Source organism: Symsagittifera roscoffensis, chromosome 2, assembly GCF_963678635.1.
Source record: "Symsagittifera roscoffensis chromosome 2, txSymRosc1.1, whole genome shotgun sequence".
Taxonomy (NCBI): Eukaryota; Metazoa; Xenacoelomorpha; order Acoela; family Convolutidae; genus Symsagittifera; species Symsagittifera roscoffensis.
In genome coordinates, this window is record NC_087063.1 from 75,962,562 (window position 1) to 75,969,923 (window position 7,362).

The following is a 7,362-nucleotide window of genomic DNA, read 5'->3' on the forward strand; positions in this document are numbered from 1 at the left end:
TTTTTCGCAGCACTCCCCTGAAAATGAGTATATATTGGCGCCAAATGCTCCCTTAGAAAAGTTTAAGCTTTGATTGGCCGAAAATGGATGTCAAAATGATACCAAAGAGAGACCCGTTATTCGGTGAGGGGGTAAAATCACTGAGGGGGAGAGGGCGTCCGACCCTGGGCGGTTGGCTTTGATACTATTTCAGCGCACTTTCCGAATTCAACTTTCAATTGGAGCTATTATTGGAATCTCCGACAGGAAACGTAAAAATGTGAGCAATGGCAATGAATGAGTTTGAAAAAACGCGTTAAATTGTTTGTGAAATTGATAATGTCTAGTGATCCAGTGTTCTCAAATTGTGTTTAAGTATCAATGAACGTAGTGAAGACTTTTAAATTTTGTTATGATTTTTTGTTTAATTCCTTTTCAGGTGTGGTATCTCAAGGAACTTAAATAAAATTAAGATCAAGACTTTAACTCATCTTGTGTAATAGATATAAGTAAGACAGGAATATAATGAATGTCATGACAAATTGAATCCTAGAATCAACTTAAACCTTTTGTAAGATGCTAGAGAGTGAGAGAAAATAATAGCACCAACTTCAGTAGCGGTATGGCAGGTCGTCAACGACCTTGGTTTCTAGAATGAAACAATTTAAATACGAAAGAAATGACGTAATGGTATATATAGAAATCTCACTATACCACGTTTCCCGCACTAGGAGAAAATTTTTGAGCGCAGTATGAGTGGAATGAAATTGAGCGCAAAAATGAATTTGAAAGAAAAAAAGTACTAAGTTTTGAAAGATAGACTGCGTTTATGACGGTGAACGTTTCCGATATTTGATCTATTTTTCACTTCGGCGTAAAGGGTTTTCTGAAGAGGACTGAGGGAAGTGGGTGAATTTCCTCAAATATCCCTGTGAAGGATGAGGCGAACTGATTCGAGAGTGGTCACGCGAAACTTGTTCCGCGGGACTGGCCTGCACAAAGCGTACTCTTTTATCTGGAGAGCTTACATCTGGTCTGGAAACTTGTGGCTGAGCTAGTGGAGAACTGACGATGTTTACTGAACGGCAAATCAGGCTGCCGGAAAATAGATTGTGCTTTTTCTACGGGAAGAAGTGCGTGATGAATTCGACGCCGAAGAATGGGTCTCTTCACCGTCTGATCCACCTATGGGAAGGCTACTTGCCGATTTAGTCGGCGGAGAAGCAGCTGAAGAGGTTGGAAGAACTTGAGATTTAGACGATTGCGTTTTGTCGTTTAAAGAATGGGTGTAAGGTCTGGGCAAGTCAATAACGAAGCCTTCAAAGGCAAAGGCATCGGAGCTTGTGACGTGTCCAGAAGATTCCCAGAAATCTATGAAGAAATTGTCAAGTCGGCTAGTGGTTGTTGCGAGCTGCCTTGATCGGGTCTGATGCCCGGAGCGTCCGGGGGGCTTCCACTGGTCCTTTCTTCATCTTTTTTTCCTGATTTGGGTGTAGGCAGTTTGATGAGCGGCTGGGTTTGTGCGAATGGATAGAAAAACTGTTTTGGTTGCAATTCGTGTCCCGGAACTAGACGGACGAAGAGGCCAGTTGTCGTCAAGAGAGGAAGAGAAAAAGCTAGTGGTTCGAGTTGTCACTTCCGGGCGTTTCCGCTCCTTTTTGGCCAGTGAGGCGTGCTGCCCGAAAAGTCTGATTTATGTGATTTGAAGCGGACCGCAATATAGTTTTTCCGAACAACCTTATCAGTGATATCCGTTTTCCCAGTAATACGAATAAGTTGACCCTTGAAAGGTTTGAATAGTTCCCGTCCCAATTTTCTGACTAGAATTTTGCGGAATATCGCGGCTTTTTCCGGATTATGAAGAATTAGACTATGCAAATTATGTTTGTAACTCGACATCTGTAATGGTTCGGCTGGCATCTGAACCTGAGGGTTCAGGCTCACAGATTCAATCTTAGAGTAGCGGCTAATATTTGGTTCCTTTCAGTCAGGGTTTTGAGTGTGCGAAGTCATTCATCATGAGATATTGTCTTCTTAAGAGCCAAGCACTGATTTGCCTTCTTGGCCAGATTCACTAAGGCCTTTTACTGAGTAGTTTTGACAACTGAAGTAGATGACCCCCAAAATACAGGGACACCGATGGGCTGTATTACACCATGCCTTCGACTGTCACATGGCTCCCTCTGCCGAGAGGCGGTTCCGGTTCCAGTTGCTGATTATGTAAATTAACACGCGATCATAGGTGTTCAGCGGCGACTGATAATTCCGTTAGGTTTCCTACCGAATTGTACCCCAAAAAGAGAGAAGATTATCCTGAATACTATAAAGTCCGGGCTTAATTCAATTGCCCCCATTCTACGTTTGATGAGCTGGATTGAACTTTCCACCAGACCACAGCCCCGTGATCTCCAACAGGGCTGAATTGTTGGCGGATATTTTTTTCTTTGCTGAATGACTTGACCAGATTCTTTTTAAACCCAGAGTATTAGTCTGTTTTGATTGACTTAGGAATGCAATGTTGATGAACAAAAGATTACAGAAAAATGATAATTTTCCAACCCCCAATCGAACGTGTAAGCATGGCTGATGCGTATTTAGAATACTGGTCGATTGCTACCACAATGTACATTTGATTACCTAATTGGTCTTTTAGAAGACCAGAATAATCTAACTGGATCTCCTCATGCGGACCTTGTAGTGTAGGGGGAGGCTGTGAAGAATTGAATGAGATATTGGTCTTGAGGTTCTTACCGAGTTTGGTACAATGAGAACAATCTTTGAACATTTGTACGATATATTAATTCAGACTGGGCTACCAAATGTGTTGCGCCGCATCGACCATCGCCAATAGTCCTGCGTGGGGTCTATGGAGCCGGGCCAAGATCGCCTTCTGCAAAACGTTCAGAATAGCTTATCGATTATTCACTACAATGCAACCATCAATCACGGACGAACACTGCCAGAGAGAGTTGAGATACGCATCTATCCGACTAAATCATTCATATTCGTTGTTAATCAAAGCCCGTTTCATCAAGCAAAAGCTAAGTCCTTGGTCTGTGAGCACCGCTATGACTACAGCATCAAGGATTCCCACTAAAACAGACAACGATTTCCAATCCAGGGCGACGATTGAAATATTCAAGCAGCCCAACTTGAGAACCTATTCCTGTTGATGACGATCTGTGCTATTCTTTCCAGCTCTTAGTCGGCGTGAACGAAATTGCCAAGACTTCGGCGGCGGACGATTTGCCCCTGAGCTTGCTGAATGACGCAATCTGTTCACCGTGAGCCAAGATTTCTTCAAAGGAACGAACTGATTGGATAGTCGTTCAAAGCTATCGTCTCTTTTATTAGGCTGATCCCTTTTGCTCTGAAAAAAAAACAGAAAAATAATGAAATAGATGCCGCAAACTCCAAGTGTAGCAAAATACAGGGCGAAATCAGCTAAAAAACATGGAAATCAGAACTGAGACTGAGAGCGTGATGAAGATGTGATGAAATGGTAGCAAATTTCAGAAACATGCTGAGAAAGAGGCAGTTATGCATAAATTAGCTATGCTGCGATCTAATTGGAAGAGACTTGGTGAATAAGTTGGGCTAACCCCTCGCGGTAAATTGGCTTGTATACATCTCTTCTCTGATTGGTCGAAATGACTGTCGTTCGAATGGTAGCCGTCTCGCGGTGATGAGAAATTTAAACGAGCATATTAACGGTTCGTAAGAATGACATGACAGTTGACGCCCTCTAGCGACTTAGATCCAGTATGAATGCTGGCACCTGATTGGCCCGAATCTGCAAAACAGGGCATATTGTTCCAGCAAGTGCTGTAACGGTTACTGGATAAACAATTGACTGAAGAGGCGATCGATATAGAGCTACAATTATCAGGGAAAGCTAGTTTGAGGGAAAGCTACGAATCAAAGAAAGCTACGAACAGAATTGCGAGTACTTTAGCTAAAGGATGAATTTCTTTTGGTTGATAGATTTATGACACAAACATCCAGTAAACCACACGCGTCACAGGAATTTCTCATACATTTTACCTCGTATTGTTCGTCAAATTTACTCGATGAAGGTGCCTCGAAATTGGGAAAACAGGATAGGTAGTCCTTTAATCCCAACTTACAACCCGAAATGTGGACGACCTTGAAATCGTATGGTATGAAGCGATCTGCTCAACGTGTTAAACAAGATTGGTAAGGTTTTTTTCCCCGATTTGTTTTTTGAGCCGATAATAAAGAGTAATTCAAAGTGATTTCCTAGTGAACAATTGCGAAAGTGTTCGCAGGACCAGACGATGGCATGTAATTCCAGTTCGTTCGTGCTGCAGATTTTTTTCCTGGTCGATTAAAAATTGCGCAGTAAAAAGCATTCAGTGCCCAAACCTCCTCTTCAATTTCTTGTTCAAGAGCGGCACACAGACCGCTATGGCTAGCATCACACTTGATTCAAGTCCTGCGGTTTTGGTCATAGTGGTTCATTTTCGTGATCTTAGCAATCAGACCAAGAAGATTCTTGAAAGAAAATTGTTTACTGTCAACCCACTCAAACTTTTGTTTGTTGCTTACTTTCAAAGATGGGTGAAACGGACCTGCAAATTGGGTAAAAACCTCTATAGATGATTTTGAATGCCCATAAACGACCTTAGTTGCTTAAGTGTCTTAGGTGGTTCGAGTGCCATTACTACATCTAATTTGGATTTCTTCAGGCGATAACCTTCGGAATCGTTGTCGGATCCCAACCATGACAATTGGCTAAGGGAAAATTCACACCTCAATAAATTGAGGGCAAATCTTTCGATATCTAGACGAACGAAGACTTTCTCGACTAAACGGTTGTGCTCACAAACTGACCCTTTGGAAACTATAAGAATCTCATTCAAGGAACAGAAAATACCTGACAAACCTTAAAACGTATTGTCCATTGCCTTTTTAAGTTTTCGGGCCTGTTTGCAGGACCATAGAACCCGGTCTTGAATCTAAAACTGCCCGTTTTTTCTCCACCATCAGTATTAAAATTACAATGGCTACTGACTTCGTCGCTCAATCTAATTTGACTGACAGTGGTTTTGAGATCCAACGATGCGAAGCATACATCTCTACTCTTTTTGATGTAATAATCTGGGCAGCTAAGTCCAATAGTTCCAACAGGTTTGGCACATGATTTTGGTTTTTATGGATTTGGTCATTCATAGGTTTCGCACCTATGGAGTTTTACCGTACCGTCCTTTTTAGCCGTTATGACTGTCGGCTCAATAAACCGTTTGCTCTTACACTTATTTAGTTTCACTATATCTCCTTTTTCTAAGAGTTTACGAATCTCTTTTCCTACTTTCTCGGGAATGAGCACCAGGACGCGACGCCTTTTCTCTTGTTTTGGGATTAGGGGTGTCCTGAAAATAGTGAGGACTTTGTAATTCTTTGCCCTGCCAAATCTCGAAATAAGTGTTCGAAGAGCTTTTCGTATTATTATCTCCAGTTATCAGAGACTTCTCTCTGACCTATCTTAGTAACTACACCATTGAGTAGGCTTTGCGATCTGATTTGTGTCGTACGCACTCCTGATTTAGACTGGAGGTCCAAACCTAAATGACATCTAGTGCAGTTCTCTGACACCAGGAGTTGAGCTGATTTGATCTTCCAAACCAGGGACGAGACGTCAACGACGAGAGTACCCAAAAGCTCGATTTTTTCTTGGTTATTTTCTACTTATATTGTGTCTATTGGGCATTCGTTTTCATCGAGGATATGGGCTTATGGGACGGAGTTGACTATTTATTCCACTGTGCGCCTGTCATCAAATGAGGCGGGGCTGTCCGTATCTACCGTCGCCTTGAAAAACGTCCTGTCATAACTTAATGTAATTCGAATACAACGTACTTTGACCAACGCTGAGTTTATTACCTCTAGTTACTTTAACGTTTCCATTTCTGACGGAATAGAATACTCGATTTTTGGAGAACAATCGATAGCTAGAACAGCAAAGTCAGATTCGCTGTCCGATGTAATAAAGTAACAACTTTCCTCAGTCGTTTCGTCTGATTCTGCATCAACGTTTGCAACAACTTTATCATTACAGCGTTTTGCCAAAGGACGCTTCTTTCTGCAATTTCGGCATGTTACACCCCTTGCTAAGGGACTTCTAGGATCTCTCCCAACTCGGGCTCGGGTACCTTGTAACCAATGTCTTCCCCCTATAAATAAAAAAAATTAATTAACAGTGTTGAGCATATGAGAATTTTGTACTTGGTATCGAATCTCCCCAATATCGTCACCCCCAAAACTACCAAGAAAAAAAAGGGAGTAAAAAAAAGGGAGAAAAAAAGGAGGCTTGGGGAAAGCTGCCCACAAGGGAGTAATCAGCCAATTACGATTAACTCATCCAAAAGGGAGGAGACATATATACGCGAAAGTTTCTGGCAAAAAAGCTCACCAAAAGCCAAAAAACCGTGTCGGAATAACTCGGCTTTATTTTTGCTGCTTCTCCGGGATGGAAGATAACAAAAAAGATAGCATTTCTAGACTAGAAGACGATTATCCATGATCTTTGAAATCTTGGATGATGCAAGGATTATCTTGGACAGACTCAGATCACAATGCTTATAACCCTAGTTGGAACATTGCACTCGGCGCGCTAGAGAGCACTGAAAGTTGGGAAGGTTATGTTTATGGGTCTAGGGCAACAAGCCGACGGGATTTCAAGCCGAAGGGATTTGAAGCCAAAGTTTAAACTTTACAAGCATCTCAAACCACTATTTTTTCATCTGTAAAAACGTTGCATTTCAAAAATTGAGGCAAGTTTAGTCCATAATAAGGGTTATTCATGACAATGATTCACTTAGGATTGGCGTCCGTTTAAAATATCGGCCGAAAGTTGAAAATTTAAGCAAGAAAATTACCTTCAACGTTTTCAACTTTCCCAAACATCATTTGGAGGCTTAAATTTTATGAAAACGCCTATAACTACTGAAAAAAGATATTTAATCACTTTTCATGACTTCATGAAGTACGATTTGGCTTGATGTCCCGTCGGCTTTATCTCAAATACCCGATGTTTACTGAGGTTAATTAGTAAAAAATGAAAAATTGAAAAGATATAACTTAGAAAAAAGCATATCAAATAAGAATCCTTAGCAAGATATCGGGTATGGGCAAAATTAGATAGGACATTTACTAATTGGAATAGCTTAATTTTGAAAAAATTTCTCTTATTGACAATTTTTCCATACAGGAAGTTAGAAAGTGAGTTAAACCATTAATAGACAGCGGTTATGTTCTCAATATTCGTAGTACAAGACTAGAATGGAAGTTCGAATTTTCATTGATAGTTTAAAAAATATATACAAGTTAAGAAGTAAAGAAGTAATAATTGAATTTAGAATG